We start from the raw sequence: 19,921 nt of genomic DNA, 5'->3' as shown, positions 1-19,921 counted from the left end.
ATTCTGATTATATATTTTTCCTTTCCAACTTCTCACAGATATTATCCATTCAGCTAAATCCATGGATTTTGTTAATATAAATTATTAACTCTAATTAATAATAATCAGATGTCTATATTGGATCCATATTGAGTTTACACTAATTCTACCTGTTAATAGTATGAGGAGGTTGAACATGTGAAAACTTCTTATTAGCCATTCAACTATTCTAGCAATCAAAACCAGATCTAAACATAGAATCTATTAAATGAGTTCTAATGTTGGCCATCCTATATCTCTTGCAGAATACCATTACTTATTGCCTGTGATAAATAGAGTCAAGGTATGCGTAGCAAACTGAAAACAAAAAACAAAAACCAAAGAATATCACTGTAACCATCTCGGTGCCCTTCTTCCTACTCTGTCCATTACATGGTTTTTCTTCTTTGCTGTCTAATCTCATCATTACTGTCTACCATCAGGATAATAAAGTCCTGCTTTCTATGCCAATGACAGAACTTATGTCACCCCTGATATCTACTGACAGGACTGACATCACAAGTGACAGGCTCAGACTCTGATGGTCATATACACATAAGAGGATATATGCCAGTTCTGACTGATTCAGACTTCTCTCACTGTCTCAGAATTGAATGTCCTGATGTAACACAGGAAATCCATTTTTTTCCTGTCATTCTGGGATTTGAGATGTATTTAGACATTAAATCTCCTGCACACTTAACTCTTCGACAATGATAGTGATTATATTACCAAAGTAATTAATAACATTGACTTAGTATTATATAATTAAGGTATAATAATTATCCAAATATAATTATCATCATCATGACATTCAGTAGTGTTAATGACCAGTTATTATATGACACATAGTATACTTAGTTTTTTTTAAACCAGTAACATCCTTTATAATTATAGAAATTGAATGTTGGTTATTCCTGATCAGTCCCCATTTTGCATAAAAAGAGAAAAAAATTTAAAAGGTTATATGTTGTCCAGAATTTCACAACTATTAAGTTATGCTGTCAGGTCTTAAACTAAATTAGTATTTAAAACTTTTAGCTTGGATTTTGTTGTGTTATATTCAGGGAATAATTCTTGGATATTATACACTTCAATGTTTATACACAGTGTTCTGAGTCATAGTGGAGACTAAAGAAGAAAGCATAGCTGTTGAGTTATTTCTTAAGTAGCATGTCATTTGAGGTACTGGGAAAATTCAGTTATTTACTAATTGGTAAAATCTAGCTAAATCTAAGACAGTATTAAAAATACTTTAATAACTATAGACATTCTTGAACATTAAGTTCCAGTTGTGAAATAAGCTCTGGAGCATCACCCTAAAAAGTATTTTTTTGTTCTTCTTTCCTTGCCTTTTTCAGAAATCACAACATTCAAGTTCTTAATTTCATCAACATAGAATAAGATTATCTGTAATTTGAAATGCAGTTTATCTCATGAGTAAATTTGCTCTATAATTCATATATTCTTGTAGATATGATTAGATTTGGTAATTTATTTCATCAAAAAATCCTTTCCCTATGAAAATATGTATTATGTGTATGTATTTATGTGTTTTTACCTGATTAGGTACAGGCACACCCAAGTATGTGGAAATCAGTGGTCAAATTCAGCTGTGTTATTTGTTTCCATCTTATTTTGTTGAGAAAGAATCTCTAACTGAACCTACAACTGACTATGTTTGCTAGCATTTTTGTGCTGCAATTTTAAGGGATATGCCCATCTCTGTACTAGGAAGACAGGAATGTCATGGACCTGACTTGGTATCTCGATAATAGGGAGGTAAAATCAGGCCCCAGCGCTCACATGGCAGTCACTTTTCATTGAACTATCTACACATTTTATATTTCCTTCAATTTCTAAGTGGTGTTCCATGGTACAGAAAGACAAATTTCAAATTTTGTTTCCAAAAACTTTGGCTGAAAAATATTTTTCTTATAATTACATTGTATAGTGACAAAAGCAAACTAAAGTAAATATTCATTGATATTATCCTCTTATGGACTGTAGACTCTTCCTTCAAGAATTAGGGATTGGAATTAAAGGGTCATGGGTATTTATTTCACATTAAAAGATATTGACAGTCACAAGTCCCTTCTGGTTCACGCCAGCAACAGGGCACCTTTGGCACGGAGTCTGAGGACACCCCCAAGGTCCCCACAGGACTCTCCACGGGATCTTAGGATCTTTGGTGAGCAGATCACAACTTCTGCCAGGAGGCAGGTTCAACACCAGATATCTGGGCACATTCCCTCAAGAGGAGAGCTTGCCTGCAGAGAGTACTCTGAACACTGAAACTCAGGAGAGACCTAGTCTCCCAGGTCTGCTGATAGAGGCTAACATAATAACCTGAGGAACAAGCTCTAACCTGAGACAACTATAACAACTGACTCCAGAGTTTACCAGATGGTGAAAGGCAAAAGTAAAAATCTTACTCACAGAAACCAAGACCACTCACCATCATCAAAACGCAGCACTCCCACCCCACCCAGTCCTGGGCACCCCAACACACCCGAAAAGATAGTCCCTAATTTAAAAGCATATCTCATGATGATGGTAGAGGACATCAAGAAGGACTTTAATAACTCACTTAAAGAAATACAGGAAAACACTGCTAAACAGGTAGAAGACCTTAAAGAGGAAGCACAAAAATCCCTTAAAGAATTGCAGGAAAACATGACCAAACAGGTGAATTGAATAAAACCATCCAAGACCTAAAAAGGGAAGTAGACACAATAAAGAAAACCCAAAGTGAGGCAACGCTGGAGATAGAAACCCTAGGAAAGAAATCTGGAACCATAGATGCAAGCATCAGCAACAGAATACAAGAGATGGAAGAGAGAATCTCAGGTGCAGAAGATTCCATAGAGAACATCGGCACAACAATCAAAGAAAATACAAAATGCAAAAAAATCCTAACTCAAAACATCCAGGAAATCCAGGACACAATGAGAAGACCAAACCTATAGATAATAGGAGTAGATGAGAATGAAGATTTTCAACTTAAAGGGCCAGTAAATATCTTCAACAAAATTATAGAAAAAAAAGTCCCAAACCTAAAGAAAGAGATGCCCATGAGCATACAAGAAGCCTACAGAACTCCAAATAGACTGGACCACAAAAGAAATTCCTCCCGACACATAATAATCAGAACAACAAATGCACTAAATAAAGATAGAATATTAAAAGCAGTAAGGGAAAAAGGTCAAGTAACATATAAAGGCAGGCCTATCAGAATTAAACCAGACTTTTCACCAGAGACTATGAAAGCCAGAAGATCCTGGACAGATGTTATACAGATACTAAGAGAACACAGATGCCAGCCCAGGCTATTATACCCAGCCAAACTCTCAACTACCATAGATGGAGAAACCAAAGTATTCCACTACAAAACCAAATTCACACATTATCTTTCCACAAATCCAGCCCTTCAAAGGATAATAACAGAAAAAACCCAACACAAGGACAAAAACCATGCCCTAGAAAAAGCAAGAAAGTAATCCCTCAACAAACCAGAGCACTTTCTGCAGGCAAGCTCTCCTCTTACAGGGAAGGTGCACAGATATCTGGCGTTCGGACCTCCCTCGGGCCAAATATGAAGGCCCAAAACAGGACCTGTCCCAGAAGCTGTGTTGCTTTAACCTGTCACAGAAGCTGTTAGCTTATGTAGTCCACACTCTCACCTGTGCAGACTAATTTCGGTGGAGTCTCAGAACCAAGATGTCTTCCGCCTATGCTGGCTGGGAAGGTGCCCACATGTCTGGAGCCCAAATAGGGGGCTGTCTCAGAAGCTCTGTGGCTCCTGCCTGTCCCAGAAGCTATTAGCTTCTGTAGTGCACTCTCACCTGTGCAGACTACTTTGGCAGAGTCCCGGAACCAAGATGGCTTCCACAGATGCTGAGGCAAAGCCTTCCAGGGCCGAACGGACACCTATCCTCTGGCTGGGAAGGTGGCCAGGTGTCTGGAGCCCAAAAAGGGGGCTGCCTCTGAAGCTCTGTGGCTCCTGCCTGTCCCAGAAGCTGTTAGCTTCTGTAGTGCACACTCTCACCTGTGCAGACTACTTTGGCAGAGTCCCGGAACCAAGATGGCTCCCTCAGATGCTGAGGCAAAGCCCTCCCTTGCTGTGTGGACCCCTATATCTGAACATTACTTTAAGTACTTCTCAAACATTAAAGATTTCCCTTTTGTGAATTCTCTGTTTAGTTCTATATACCATTTTTTGATTGGGTTGTTTGGTTTTGTCACCCTGCACAAAGTGCAAGTCCAAGTGGATTAAAGATCTCAAGATAAAGCCAGATAAACTGAATCTAATAGAAAAGGAAGTGGGGAAAGAGTCTCTCGAACTCATTGGCACAGGTTGAAATTTCCTAAACAGAACTCCAGTGGCTCAGGCTCTAAGATCAAGAATTGATAAATGGTATCTCATGAAACTGGAAAATTTCTGTAAGGCAAGGCCGATATTTAATAGGACAAATCAACAACCTACAGATTGGGGAAAAAAATCTCCACTAAACCCACATCCCATAGAAGGGTAATATCCAAAATATATAAAGAACTCAAGAAACTAAGCACCAAAGAGTCCAAACAACCCAATTAAAAACAGCTTTTCAATCTTTCATCTTTCTTTTTTATACACTCCAGTCCTTATCCCCCTCCCTGTCTGCTCTCCAACAATTTCTCATCAATTCCTACTCGTCTTTGTCTCCCAGAGGATGTCCCCACTCCCCACCACCACACAGCATCCTGCCAGGCCTACCCACTGACTGGGGTCCCAAGTGTCTCATTTCTCTTTCAGAGATGTGCATCTTCTCTCACAGAGGCCAGATCAGGTAATCCTCTGCTGTATATATCAGATTTACCTTCAAGAGGCCTGTCTAATCCATCCTCCTCTTCTTGCCTTCATGCCCATGTTCCGTGGGGAGACTATTTTTGGAGGGTCTTTTAGAACCACCATGTTGTTTTGCATCTTCCAAAAAACTTGTCCAAACCAAAAGAATCTTCCTCAAAGTGAACTGGTCCTTCTCCACCCCTCTGTCTAAGGCAATCTGAATCAGAAAATGCCTTATTAGGAACAAATCTGTTGGCCCTTATCCTGGTTTCCAGGTCATTGCCTAATATGGGTTTTTTGTCTGTAGATATATCTGTAACTACACACATGCCTAGTGCTGGAGGAGGCTAGAAAAGGGCATTGGATCCCCTGTAAAGAAGCAGATGTTTGTGTGTCACCATGTTGGTGTTGGGAATTAAACACAGGTACCCTTGGGAAGAGTAGTCAGTACTCTTAACTGGTCTCTACAAGCCAATACAATCTAATTTTAAGTGACTTGCCATAGGCAATGGTTTCCTTTCGTTATGTGGGCTGTGGGTTTGCCTCACTTGCACTGTATTTTCTTGAGTTTCCCTACCTCATCTGCTTCTAGATTTTGATGTTACCTAAGTTGTCTGTGTTTCAGACATGCACCCACAAGCAATTTCCAAAAAAGGGGGGGGGGAGAGAGAGAGAGAGAGAGAGAGAGAGAGAGAGAGAGAGAGAGAGAGAGAGAGAGAAACCGGAAGACCTAACTTCTCTCTGTCTCAGTTTTAGCCCCTTAAATTTGTTAGGAAGTTGAAGCAGACCAGTGCTGAGAAGGAGGTTGCTCAGTCAGTGTAGTACTCACTGCTCAAGCAGGAGGACTTGAATTCAATGCAATAAATATATATATATGATTTATGTAAAATGAGCAAACCCCACTAGCATAGCTTTGGTGTGCTTTAATCAGCTCACTAGCATTAGTTCTTTGAACAGGTTGACTGGCCCAGCAGAGGACACCCAGAATAACAAACACCACATGTGCAGTGTGTCTGTGCTAGAAGGTGCTGCAGGTGTTAGCAGGTGGGAGCCTCAAAGATGTACAGGCAAGTAAAGCCTGAATTCTCTGCCTGCCAAGAAGCAGCAGACAACAACAGTCATAATTTGTATATGCTTGGCCCAGGGAGTGGCACTATTTGGAGTTGTCGCCTTGGAGTAGATGTGGCATGTTGTCTAGGGCTTTAAGACCTCATTGTAGCTGCCTGGATGTTTACATTCTTCTAGCAGCCTTCAGATGAAGATATAAAAATGCTCAGCTCCTCCTGCACCATGCCTGCCTGAGGTTGCCATGTTCCTGCCTTGATGCTAATGGACTGAACCTCTGAACCTGTAAGCCATGGTAAATTGCCCTGAGAGACTTTAAGGGGTTTTCCAGTCCCACACCTTCCTTATAGCTTCACCCTCCCTCCTGTAGTCAAGGCTAGCCCAAGTTCCATTCTCCACCCACAGGAACATTCTTGAGTAAACATTTACAGAATGTACTGACTGATTGTTACCTGACCCTCTGGAAAGTCCCAGGCAGAGTTCAAATGCATGTCATGCTTGTTAACCAGTAGGTTTAAAGGTCAGTATGCTTAGCCAGTAAGTTTGAACTGTAACCTTGCTGATGTAACCTGTGCCCCTAAAAAGTATAAAAACCGCCTGTAATAGCCCTTCGGGGTCACCTTCTTGTCACTCGCCTAGAAGGACTGACTGAGGTTTGATCCGATGTGAGCCAGAAAATAAACTCCTTGCTTTTGCATCAATCTGCGTTTTGGTGTCTCACTCAGGGGCATCACAAAGTAAGTTCCACTGACCAAGGGTCGGGGTCTTATAGGCCAAGCTCTAGAGGGACAGGCAGAACATTTTCCTCGGGAGTTTGAGTGATGATCTCTTCTCAATCACTGCTAATTTCTTAGTTCCAGCTAACCGGCATCAATTGTTCCAGTAGTCTCCTTAACTATAAAAGCCCAGTATCTCTTGACTATAAAACCAGAGCCACATGGCCAAAGCTGCCCAGTTCTGCTGCTTTCAGTAGCTGGTTCAAGGTCCCTTTGTTCTGTTATCATTAGCAATATCACTAGCTTCCTGTTTTCCAACTCCTTCTCTGCCTAAACTTGGAAGTCCAGGATCTTGCTTTACAATTTGACCTTTAACTCAGATATCTGTATGTCTATCTCCTGGGATTAAAGGTATGTACCACCATGTCTCTAATCAGGGTTAATAACAGGCAGAAAAGGAAATACTTGAACTTGGGAGGACAGGTTAAAATAACTTATTTATTCATAAGTAGCAATAAACAAGTAAATGGTGAAATGGGATCACACTCCTTCAAACACACACACACACACACACACACACACACACACACACACAAACTTCACTAACCTCTGATGAGGCTGATGTAGCCTGGCTTCTAGCTGCAGAGCGCTGTGGCATCTCTCTTGGGCTCCAGGGTTGAGGGAGTTTCAGTGCCAGACTGGGGGCTTTAAAACTAATTTCAGCCAATCATAATTTAGACATCTACACATTACCTCCCTTACTGTAACCTTCGCACATCCACGCCCACACACACTCAATGCTTGGTTTCCTTGGAAGCTGGAAGCAGCAGACAGCTTTGCCTCCTGTGTCCACAAGTTCCTTACACACCATGCCTACATTTAAGCTTTTCTTGACCTAGAACTTGCTTTATCTCAGGCTGGCCTTTAACTCAGAGATCTGATTGGCTTTATCTTCTGGGATTAAAGTTGTGTACAACCACAGCTGGATTTAAATTTAGCTGGGTAGAATCTTGCCCCAAGGTCACCTCCTCAATTCAATTTAATGTCCTTGAACACAGGATTTAGCTCCATTTCACTTCCCTCTGCCTCTTTAATACTCGAACTATATATTTTATATTTTTCCTTTCTAAACTTGCTATGCTTATTCAAAATGCTCTTCATGAGACTTAAGCAGAGAACAAAGTCCACGGTGGGCATTTCTAAGACTTCCTTTGTCAATGCAATTAATCTGAGTCTCTTCACCTTAGCCTCAGGCAGACTCTTCAGACAAAGGTAAAACGCAGCCATGTTCTTGACCAAAATACTACAAAAAGAGTCTCTTGGCAACATAACTAAAGTTCTTCACCACTGAAAACTCTTGGTCCAGGTCTGAGCAATTCAAATCACTCTTGGTAACAAAGTCTTCCATATTCCTACTAAAATAGCCAATTATGCCCCATTCAAAGCATCCCACTGCTTTCCAAATCCAAAGTGCCAAAATCCACATTCTTCCAAACAAAAGCAGGGTCAGGACTATCACAGTAATAACCCAGATACTGGTACCAACTTCTGTCTTGGATAGGGTTTTTACTGCTGTGAGCAGACACCATAATCAAGGCAACTCTTTTAAGGACAACATTCCCTTGCCTTTAAAAGGAGGAGTTCTATTATAGATATACCAGTTTGTGTTTGACATCCCACAATCCATTGTTCTCTGCATTCTGACTAGGTGTAGTTTTTTGGCAATGATCTCTATCTGCTGTAAAGAGAGGTTTCATTGAAGAAGGATGAAACTTACCCTTATCTGTTGGCATAAGGATCATTATTTAGAATGCATTTAGGTCTTTTTGTAAAGTTACAGGAAAAGACTCTCTTCTGTGTTCCATGGGCTCACAAGCTCAGTGAGTTAACTAGATTTACAGTAGCAGGCATAAATGCCCTTCTATTGAGGGGCCCAAATGATCATTTAGAAAGCCATTTGTTATCACTAAGATTTGAGTTTCTCAATTGCATCTGTAGAGATTTCTTGTCATTTTGATCATTTTTGAGGTTCATAGGCTAGATCAGATTATTTATTGTTCCTCTCCCTTTGGAGATTATATTGTGCTTTGCAGCAATATGATAGCTAGTCCTTAAAGAGGAAGCTTTCAGGTCAAATCCAGCTCACATCCAGAATTCTGTTTTTAAAATATATAGTTTCTTCAGCACTTGGGACTTACTGCTCATGTCTGAGACATAAACAAGGGCAGCATCCGTCTTCCATGTAGTCTGACATTGTACACCAAGACCCTGGTATATCACTCCTTGGAATATCCCCAAGTAACTCAAAATCATACCCCACAGATACGTGCTCAAACATGTTCATTGATGCTTCAAGAACTGAAAACACTATTTTTCCTTTTATTGAAAATAGGTATTTTCTTATAAAATATATCCTGATTACAATTTCCTTGCCTCCCCTTCTATCTGTATTCACTGTCTTTCTCTCTATCAGTGAAAAACAGACAGGCTTCTAAATGATAATAACAAAATAAATATAATGCAATGAAATTAAAACAATCACATGTTGAACAAGACAAGATAAAATAAAGAAAATACATTAGGAAAAGAGCTCAGAAGAGGACACAAGAGACATATTCAAACTCATGTGGACACTTGTAAATCCCATAAAAACACTAAACTGTATGCCATAATACATATACATAAAGGACCTAGTGCAGACCCTTAAAGGCCTTGTATATGCTGCTCCTGGCTCTGTGTGTTGATATGTGCTTTGATCATGTTGATTACAGAGCTTTGTTTTCTTGGTGTCCTTGATCCCCATTGACTCTTATGCTCTTTTTGCTTCTTCTTTCCCAGGGTTCTGTGAGCCCTGAGGGGAGGGATGTAGGGAGATACCCCATTTAGAGCTGAATGTTCCAAGCTCTCTCTGTCTCTGTCTGTCTCCCTCTATCTCTCTGTCTCCCCCTGTCTCTCTCTGTCTTTCTCTCTCTCTCTCTCTCTCTTTCGTGTGTGTGTGTGTGTGTGTGTGTGTGTGTGTGTGTGTGTGAGTGTGTATAATGTCTGTTTGTGGCTCTTTGTATTTGTTCCCTTCTGCTACAGGAAGAAGTTTTTCTGATGATATAGTTAAGAAGTTTTTCTGATGATATAGTTAAGATACAATTCTGATCTATCAGAATTGTAGAATGTCATTAGGAGTATATTTATGTTATTGCTACATGTGTTTTCCAAACAATAGAATTCATTTTTACCCTGGATTCTTGGTCACCTAGGCAGTGTCAGGTATGCATGTCATCAATACTAGTTGTCCTTAAGTCAATTAAGATATTACCTGCTTACTTCCATATGTTTTGTGCTATCATTGCCCTAGTATGTTTTGCAGGTAGGAAACTATTACAGACCAGAGAGTTTGAGGCTGTATTGATGTTTGTATTTTTCTTTTTGTAGCAGAAAGACACTCTTCCTGCAGCAGAGACTCTAGCTATGAAGGCTGTATTTGGGCACCCACTCAACTTCTCTGTTTAATGAGTTGTGTTAAAGTGTTGTCTTCAGTTGTAGAGATGAACTTGTTGCCTTGGCAATTGCCTGGGTTGTTTGAGGATTCCAATGGGACTTCTTTGGCCAACTACTTAATTAGATGTAATTCAGTCATGGTACTAGAAGCTTCATTTGGTGACAAGAGCTGGTCAGTTGGGACTTCTTTTCCCCATTATTTGGTGATTTCATTCTGTTCACCTTCATATGTGAATATATTTTAGGAGGCTTCTACTGTATTATATTTCCATAATGTCCCTCAGATGGCCCTTAATTCTAGCTGTCTCTCCCCGCAATCACTCACCATGCCCCACTCCACATATTCTCCTCACTTGATCCTTCCATTCTAGCCTTTTCCTCATCAATCCATAACTATCTATTGTATCTATTCCATTTCCTTTTCCTAAGTATTTTACTCTATACCTAATCTTTATGAATCTATGATTGTAGCTTGAGTATAATTAACTTAACAGCGAATATACACATATACACAAGTAGATAACCTTATTTTTCTTTTTTGAGTCTAGGTTACCTCACTCATTCACTCAGGATGCTATCTCTATATTTCCATCCATTTGCCAATGTGTACACATGCCACATTTTCTTCTTATACTTTATTTTTGAGGGACATCTTGGTTGTCTCCATTTTCTGGGTCTTATGAACAGAGAAGCAAAAGACATGGTTGAGCTCATGTCCCTCTGGTAGGCTGAAGTACCCTGTGGGTGAAAAAACTGGATCTTACGATAAATTAATTGCCACCTTCCTGAGGAACTTCCCCACCAGTTTCCATGGGAGGTATAAACATTTGCATTCCCACCAGCAATAGATGAATGTTTCCCTTTCTACATACATTTCCTAGCCTGAGTTGTCACTAGTTTTATTGATCTTAACCATTGTGAAGATATATCTAAAAGTACTTTTGATTTGCATTCTCCTGATGGCTAGGGGTGTGGAATGTTTCTTTATTTCTCACTCCTTCAAGCTTCTATGGAGAATTCAATTTTTGATTATTTTAATCATTTTATTGAAATCTGATATTTGAGTTCTTTATATATTTTTGAATATTAGCCCCCTATTGGATATGTACTTGGTAAAAGTCCTTTCCTAATCAGTAGGCTGTTTCTCTGTTTGAATGACCATATCTTGACTGTGCAGAAACTGCTCAGTTTCACAATGTTTCAGAAATGGAAAAAAATTTCAAATCCTTCTTTTGATAAATGGATAATAAAATATGGTGTATACTCTGCTGTAAGAAAAATATAAAATAATAAATTGGCAGATGAGTGGATGACTATAGAAAATATTGTATTGAGTAGGGTAATACAGACTCTGAAAAACAAATGCCATGTGTTCTTTTTTTATCTATGATTTCTAGCTGCAAACATTTCTAATGTGAGTAGGTAAGCTGTATTAACCTCAGGAACCAAGAAAGTTAAAAAAGATTCCATAGGAAGAGGGAAGCCTAGAGAGGGCAATAGCATAATGCCAGGAATGTGAATGGGGAAATGAGTAAGCATTAGGGGGAGATTAGGGATTTGGATAGGGAAGGGAAATGAGGTCTACACAAAAAAAATGAAAGAGAAAGAAAGAAAATTAACACCAAATATATATTTTAAAACCCATCAGAAGTCATGCTGTTTATGTAACTAAAATTATATGTAAGTGTATGTATATACAGATATATGTACTTTAAATGAAGTTATGTCACTTATGCTGACAAAAGTCCCAAAAAACACAGACTATCCAACAAAACTTCAGAGCCAAGCATGAGAAACCTTCTTCAAGATGATAATCAGAATAATCCAAGAAGATTTCTCCAAAATATTTGTTTTTATTTGCTTGTAAGTAAACACGATAAGCATTTGCACAAAGGACTGCTTTACAATGGAGTTTGAATTAATACTAAAAGTCTTATACAATGTTAATTCTAGCTAATATTAAAAATATTGTACAATGTTAGCTCTAAAATTTTCCTTATCTTATATTATTTAATTCTCCCTTTCCTCCCTGTGCATTATCCTCCAACACCACCCCTATTCAATTGTAAAGAAAAATGAAATCATGAAAGTTTCAGTTAAGTGGACAGAAGTAGAAAATATTAAAATGAATGAAGTAATTCAAAAGTGATAGACTCTCCTATTTGAATTTCTTTTAAGGAGCATGACTCAATAATAAATTTCAAAAGTAGCTTTTGAAATAGATAACTATGGCTTAAAGGAAAATAATGTGTATGTATCGGCATTTTCAATACATGCATAAGATATCATACAAACGTTATATGATAATCTGTGCGTCTAAACTATAAGGGCAAATTTTATCAAATGCCTCATGTTTCCATTTCAAATTTGGGTCATGCCAGTAAAACTGGCTATATTTAAGAAATGTGTATGTTTGAAAGCACCTTGGATATAGCATCTTCAAATGTACTTTAAACACCAATCTATAATACACATGCAAAATGAAGTAAGTAAACAAGAGTACTTGCCATTTTTTTTTTGGTCATAAATTCCATTTTGTTTTATGATCATTGCTACTGCTTCATTTAACCAACCAACATTACATCCCCAACTCTTACACATTAGCAAAAGCAATCTGATGGTATGTGCTTTATTAAGACAATAACTGAAAGTAGAATAGGACAAAAAAAAAACCATGAAAACATTTTTTATAGGTCTGATAGTGATAGTTAAGTGTGCAATCTTTGTGTTTTGGTTTTAGTATTGTTTTATAATATCAAGACCAAAAATAATCTTGCTTTATACCTCTTCAGCTGAGGAATTTATGAGGAAATATTATAAATGCAAAGAAATTACATTATAGTTGCCATGAAGAATGATGAGCAGGAAACCTAGCTGTCATTTTGCTTGGCCTGGAAGTGTCTTTGCAGATGAATAAGGAGTTCAGGTTCAAAATTAAATGGATACTAAAAAGGAGTGAAGTCTTTGCATGTTATCAATGACACAGTTATGCTACCATTTCAGCTTTGGAAATTCTATCTTGGGTACATATTCCAGTTATTTTAACTGATGCCTTTTACTTGAATCAACTTTTGAATGATTTACAATAACCTCTTCTTATGCCCAGATCCAAGATTCTCTGAAGACCTGCTTGAGCCCAACTTGTATGCAAAAGCAGAGTCTTCATTCAAGCTGAAGCTTGGACCCTCAAACCCCTTTGGTATACTGGGGCAGTGCAGAAGACCCAAGAACCTGAGGTTCAGACATTTTATTGCAGTTACAGCAGGCTTAACAATTTGGGAGTTCAATGATTGGTTAACGATTTCAGTTGGCTTAAGCAATCTATTTAGCCTATGGAATGTTAGGTATTTTTATGCTGGTGGCATGTCCCGAGCTATCGTTCTTGCCGGCAAGAACACACTCGGACAACTGGATTCTTCTGCAGTAAGCTTTATTGCTTCTTAAGGAAGGAAGACCCAGACCCGGAAAATGGTGTTACTTATATAGCCCTCAGCCATGGAGTGTCAGCTCCTGATTTGTTGCTCGCCCATAACCCCATTACTACGCCCCGAGATAGGCAGTGACTAGGCGTGAGTTTACTCTCGCACCTGCATACAAGGCTTGTTTACTAGTTAGGCACAGCGGAGGCCGGCACCATCTTATAATGGCGATTGCTTGCGGCAAGACTCTCCACAGTGGCAGATGTCAGGATAATTCTTTCCTGGAACATTTTGTTGTTTCTTGAATAATTAGAGTGTAACCTGAGGACAGACCTGTAGAAAATGGAGTCCTGGTTACAAGATGGTGTCTGTCTTAGCAAATTGGGGCCCTTCACTCTATCCTTTTGCCTACATAGTATCTGAATTTGTTTAACTTCATTGCTTTTTGTAATTTTCAAAATATTCTAAATAATTTTGTGGTGTTTATTATTACTAAACTGTCTATATATCTTTTAATGTTATTTCCACAGTGTCTTGGTTGATGTTTTGTGAACTTGACAAAAGCTAGATTTATTGTGGAAAAGAAATTTCAATTGAGAAATTTCTCAATAAAACTATCCTATAGGTAAGTTTGTTAGACAGTTTATTGGATAATGATTGATACTGTGGGACAGCACACCTGAGATAGTGCTAACCCTGGGAAGTTGATCCTAAGTGTGTAAGAAAGTGATACAGACTAATAGAATAAAATTGAAAATGGGAACCATTCTTTTGTTACATCCAAAAATACACCTCATTATCAAAGATAGATATTACCTCAAAGAAAGGGGTTGGAAAAAACATACTCCATGCAAAAGAGCTTAAGAAGGAAGCTGGTACTGATATTTTAATACTTAACATAATAGACTTCAAAACAGAGCTATATCCTAAGCAAAGAACACTACATACTCATCAAAGGAAAAAAAAAATCTCATCAAAGGGAAAAATCTACATGACATTTCAATTCTTAATATCTATGTTCCAAACACAAGGACACTCAAGTTTCAAAAAGAAATAATGTTACATATTAAAATCACATATTGACCCTCACACACTGATAATGGGAGACTTTAATACTCTACTTTCACCAATGGACAGATCAACTAGATAAAAAGTAAAAAAGAGAAATACTGGAGTTAACAGTCATTGTAAACCAAATGGACTTAACAAACATTTACAGAGCATTTTACTCAAACACAAAGCATATACTTTCTCCCCTGTATCTCATAGCACTTTCTCCGAAACTGAATCCACACTTTGACACAAAACAAGACTCAACTAATGCAAGACAATGAAAATAACTCCCTGCATCTTATCAGAATACCATAAATTAAAGCTAGATATCAACAATAATAGAAACATCAGGAAGCTTACAAACACATGGAAACTGGTCAGCTCTCTACTGAATAAAAAATGGGTCAAGATAGAAACACAGAAATTATACACATTTTAAAACTTCAATGAATATGAGTATACAGCACACATACACTTTTTTGTTTGTTTGTTTTGTTTTGTTTTGTTTTGTTTTGTTTTGTTTTACACTGGTTGCATTCTGTTCTCCAAGTGAAGTTCTGGTTTCCACAGCCCATATTGGGACACTGCCAGTCTCCAGCTCAGTGCTGGACATTTCCTCCTCCAGAGGGTTTTTCTCTGGAGCCTCAGGGCCCTCTGGAGGGAAGCCTCCTCTGTCTCCTCCACGGCCTCCCATGTGACCCATGGGTCCTTCAAGGCTTCCTGGACCACCAGGACCTCCACGAAGTGGTGGTGGCATCCCTCTGCCCTCACGAGGTGGCATGCCACCCCGCATGCTGTTCATTGGAGGCTTCTTTTGGGCAAGAGAAACTTTAAGTTTGCTTCCTTGAAAATCTTTTCCATCAAACCATTCCACAGGAGCCTTGGCAGTTGGTGGATCTTCATAGGACCCTGTGGCGTCACCTTTAGGCTTTCCTGTCTCCTTATCCAGGTAGATATGGATCATGGGTTTTCCAGTTCTCTTGTTCTTCTTGACAACCCCACACTGCTTAAAGAAGTCTGCCAGATCATCCAGAGTCACATTGTCATTTAATCCTTGCACATAAATTGCACTGTTGTCAGAGTCTTCATCGGGATCTATAGGAAGGCCTAGATCAAGATCTGGTCCTTCATCCATGGGTCGACCAGGCTTATTGAAGCCACCTCGCTCTCCAGCACTGCCCATTCCACCGCATCCTCCTCCCGCCCACCTCTGCTCATGCCTCCACGGTCAAATCCCCCTCTTCCCCTGCCCCAGTTATCAATGCCACTCAAGCTCCGGTTCTCTCCTGGTCCAGAAAATCCTTCAGACTCCTGCCCATAAACACCTATGCTACTGGAATGAACTGTTGGAATGAATTCTGCTGCCTGTAGCTGCTGCTCTGTTGGCTATATTGACTTGGAGCCTGGCTGTAGGATCCAGTCTTAGGAGGGTAACTAGTAGTAGGCTGCTGCCCATAGCTGCTTTGTTGACCATAGCTACACTGTTGTCAATAGCTGCTCGGTTGCCCATATGTGTTCTGCTGAGAGTAACTGCTCTGATCTTAACTAGTAGGCTGTGAGAGTAACTAGTAGGCTGTGAAGATGAGTAACTGGTAGGAGGATAAGATGGAGGTGTGGTGACTGGCTGCATTGGGTAGCTCCCAGGTACCTGGGGATAACTAGTTATTCTGTCCATATCCTAGGCTGGGTTGGTTATAACCGCTCCCCCCCTCCCCCGGGCTAGATTGAGGTTGACTAGTCTCAGCAGATTTGTTACCATCTTGTGGTCTGGTAGGTGAGGTGGCTGTTGGCTGCTGGCCATAGGTGGGGTAGGCAGGCTGGGTGTCATATGCAGTCTGAGCTTCATAAGAGGCCTGTGTTGTGGTGACTGTAGCAGTGGTGGTGTCATAAGCACCAGAGCCATATCCTTGCACAGGTTGGCTGTATGCCTAGGGGGCAGTTGGAGTGGTATAACCAGTAGGAGACTGTCCGTAAGAAGTTGCATATGCAGTCTGCCCGTAAGTGGCAGTGGTCTCAACCTGGGTATAGCTGACATCAGTAGGCTGTCCATAGGTTCCATAGCTTTGTTACCAATATGCCTGGGTGGTCTATGCATATCCTTGAGTTGGCTGTGCGGTGTAAGCACTGTAGCCCTGCTGGGCTGCAGCTTGACTATAGGTACTGTAATCTGTGGATGCCATTTTCTCGCCTTCCTCAAGGTGGCCCTGGTGGCATGCGAGGAGGAAGAGGAGGATTCATGTACCATGGTGGTCCTGAAGGAATGTTCAGAGGTGGCAGAGGTGGAGACAGAGGAGTCTTCCAAGGTGGCCGTGGAATGGACCGAGGTGGCTTTGGTGGAGGAAGATGAGGTGGTCCTGGGGGGCCTCCTGAACCTTTAATGGAACAGATGGGAGGAAGAAGAGGCAGACGTGGAGGACCTGGGAAAATGGATAAAGGCGAGCACTGCAGGAACGCAGAGACCGGCCCTACCAGAGACCTGCAGAGCTGCATTGACGACCAGATTTATTTTTTAAACCAGAAAATGTTTTAAATTTATAATTCCATATTTATAATATTGGCAACAACATTATGATTACTCCTTGTCTGTGCTTTAGTATTTTCACCATTTGTGAAGAAACATTAAAGCAAGTTAAATAGTAGTGTGCTGAGGTGTTTTTTTTGTTGTTTTGTTTTGTTTTTTGATTTGTTTTGTTTTGTTTTTTCCTTTTTAAGATGGTTGTTTTAAGACTTAACAATGGGGACCCCTTGTGAGCATGCTCAGTGTCATTGTGGAGAACCAAGAGGGCCTCTAATTGTAACAATGTTCATGGTTGTGATTTTTTTAAATAAAATTCCAAATGTTAAAAAAAAAAGGAGTGTTCTCATACTAGCAACTTAATAAACCTGAAAGCTCTGGAACAAACTGAAATTCTCACACTCAAAAGGAGTAGATAGCAAGAAGTGTCCAAACTGAGGTTTAAACCGAACGTAAGAACACATCAAAAGGATCATCTACCAATCCCCATCAAATTATAGATCCCTTATCCCATTCCCCCTTACCCTGCTTCTATGAGGGGGCTCTTCCACCCACCTACCCACTCCAACCTCACCGCCCTAGCATCCCATTACACTGGGGCATCAAGCCTTCACAGGACCAAGGGCCTCCATCCCATTGGTCCTTATCCTATGCCAGATAAGGCCTCTTCAGATCCTTCAGTCCTTCCCCTAGCTCCTCCACTGGGGTCCCTGAGCTCAGTCCAATGGTAGGCCGTTAGCATCTGCATCTATATTGGTCAGGATCTGGCAGAGCCTCTCAAGAAACAGCAGTATCAGTCTCCTGTCAGGAAGCACTTCTTGGCATCTTCAGTAGTGTCTGGGTTTGGTGTCTACATGTGGGATGGATCTCCCGGTGGGGCAGTCTCTGAATGGCCTTTTCTTCCGTCTCTGCTCCACTCTTTGTCTATGTATTTCCATTAGACAGGAAAAATTCTGGGTTAAAATTTTGAAAATGGGTGGGTGGCCCCTTTCTTTAACCAGGGGTTTGGGAGGGGGGCTTGCCTAACCTCTGGATATGGTCTCAACAGGTTCTCCCCCCGCCCCTTTGTGAGCTATTTCAGCTAATGTTATCACCATGGGGTTCTGGAGGTTCTTGCTTTCCTGGCATCTGGGACTTTCTGGTTGTGACTCCCACTTCCCATCTCCCATTGCTACACATCTTTGTTAAATTTCCTGAACCTGTGTACTTGTCCTCCATTTACTCCCGTACTATATTCTATCCCTTTTCACCTCCCCCTCTTCTCTTCCTCCCAATTTCCTCCCAACGTCTACTTCCTTTGATTATTTGGTTTCCCCTTCCAAGCAGGACTGAAGCATCCACTCTTTGTTCTTCCTTCCTCTTCAGCTTCATGTTGTTCATGAGTTGTATCTTGAATATTCCATGCTTTTTGCCTAATATCCACTTATCTATGTGGCCTTTTGTGACTAAATTACCTCACTCAGGATGATATTTTATAGTTCCATTCATTTGCCTGAAAATTTCATGCAGTCATTGTTTGTAATAGCTGAGTAGTATTCCATTGTGGAAATGTACCACATTTTTTATATCCACTCCTGTGTTAAGAACATCTGGATTCTTTACAACTTCTGGTTATTATAAATATGGCTGCTGCGAACATAGTAGAACATGTGTTCTTATTACATGTTGGAGCATCTTCTGGGTATATACCCAGGAGTGGTATAGCTTTGTCCTCAGGTAGTATCATGTCCAATTTTGTGAGGAAATGGCAGACTAATTTCCAGAGAGATTGTATCAGCTTCCAATACCACCAGCAATAGAGGAGTATTCCTCTTTCTCCACATCCTCGCCAGCATCTGCCATCACCTGAGTTTTTGATCTTAGCCATTCTGACTAGTGTGAGGTGGAATCTGAGGGTTGTTTTGATTTGCATTTCCCTGATGATTAAGGATGTTGAACATTTTTAAAGGTGCTTCTCAGCCATTCAAGATTCCTCAGTTGAATGATCTGTTTAGCTCTCTTCCCCATTTTGTGATAGGGGTTTTTTGGTTCTCTGGAGTCTAACTTCTTGAGTCTTTGTATATATTAGATATTATCCCTCTATCAGATATAAGATTGGTTAAAAAAATGTTTTCCCAATCTGTTGGTTGCCCTCTTGTACTATTTACAGTGTCCTTTGCCTTATAGAAGCTTTGCAATTTTATGCGGTCCCATTTGTCGATTCGTAGAGCTTAAGCCATTGGTATTCTGTTCAGGAAAATTTCCCCTGTGCCCATGTGCTTGAGACTCTTCCCCACTTTTTTTTCTATTAGTTTCAGTGCACCTGGTTTTATGTGGAGGTCCTTGATTCACTTGGACTTGAGCTTTGTACAAGAAGATAAGCATGGGTCAATTTGCATTTTTCTATATACTAACTGCCAGTTAAACCAGCACCATTTGTTGAAAATGCTGTCTTTTTTTCACTGGATGGTTTTAGCTCCTTTGTCAAAGATCAAGTGATCATAGGTGTGTGGATTCATTTCTGGGTCTTCAATTCTATTCCATTGATCTAGCTGACTGTTACTGTATCAATAACATGCAGGCTATTTTTTTTATCACTATTGCTCTGTATTACTGCTTAAGGTCTGAGTTACTGATTGCTGCAGAAGTTCTTTTATTGTTAAGAATCATTTTGGCGCCGGGCGTGGTGGCGCACGCCTTTAATCCCAGCACTCGGGAGGCAGAGGCAGGCGGATTTCTGAGTTCGAGGCCAGCCTGGTCTACAAACTGAGTTCCAGGACAGCCAGGACTATACAGAGAAACCCTGTCTTGAAAAAACAAACAAACAAAAAAACAA

General features: G+C 40.1%; 1 long non-coding RNA gene and 1 pseudogene across 1 annotated transcript; one reads left to right on the top strand and one right to left on the bottom strand.

The window, feature by feature from the left end:
- The first annotated feature begins 6,542 nt into the window (after positions 1 to 6,542).
- LOC110310605 lies at positions 6,543 to 14,158 on the top strand. The gene is made up of 3 exons (XR_002379854.2): positions 6,543 to 6,648; positions 13,226 to 13,355; positions 14,069 to 14,158. It is a non-coding gene; the product is annotated as an uncharacterized LOC110310605 (long non-coding RNA).
- Positions 14,159 to 15,079: 921 nt separating this feature from the next.
- Positions 15,080 to 16,781, bottom strand: LOC110310825 (annotated as a pseudogene).
- Between the last annotated feature and the right edge of the window lie 3,140 nt (positions 16,782 to 19,921).

The sequence above is a fragment of the Mus caroli genome, chromosome 15 (assembly GCF_900094665.2).
Source record: "Mus caroli chromosome 15, CAROLI_EIJ_v1.1, whole genome shotgun sequence".
NCBI classification, from domain to species: Eukaryota; Metazoa; Chordata; class Mammalia; order Rodentia; family Muridae; genus Mus; species Mus caroli.
Note: the sequence above shows the minus strand (reverse complement) of the source record. Positions and strands in the feature narration are given on the sequence as shown.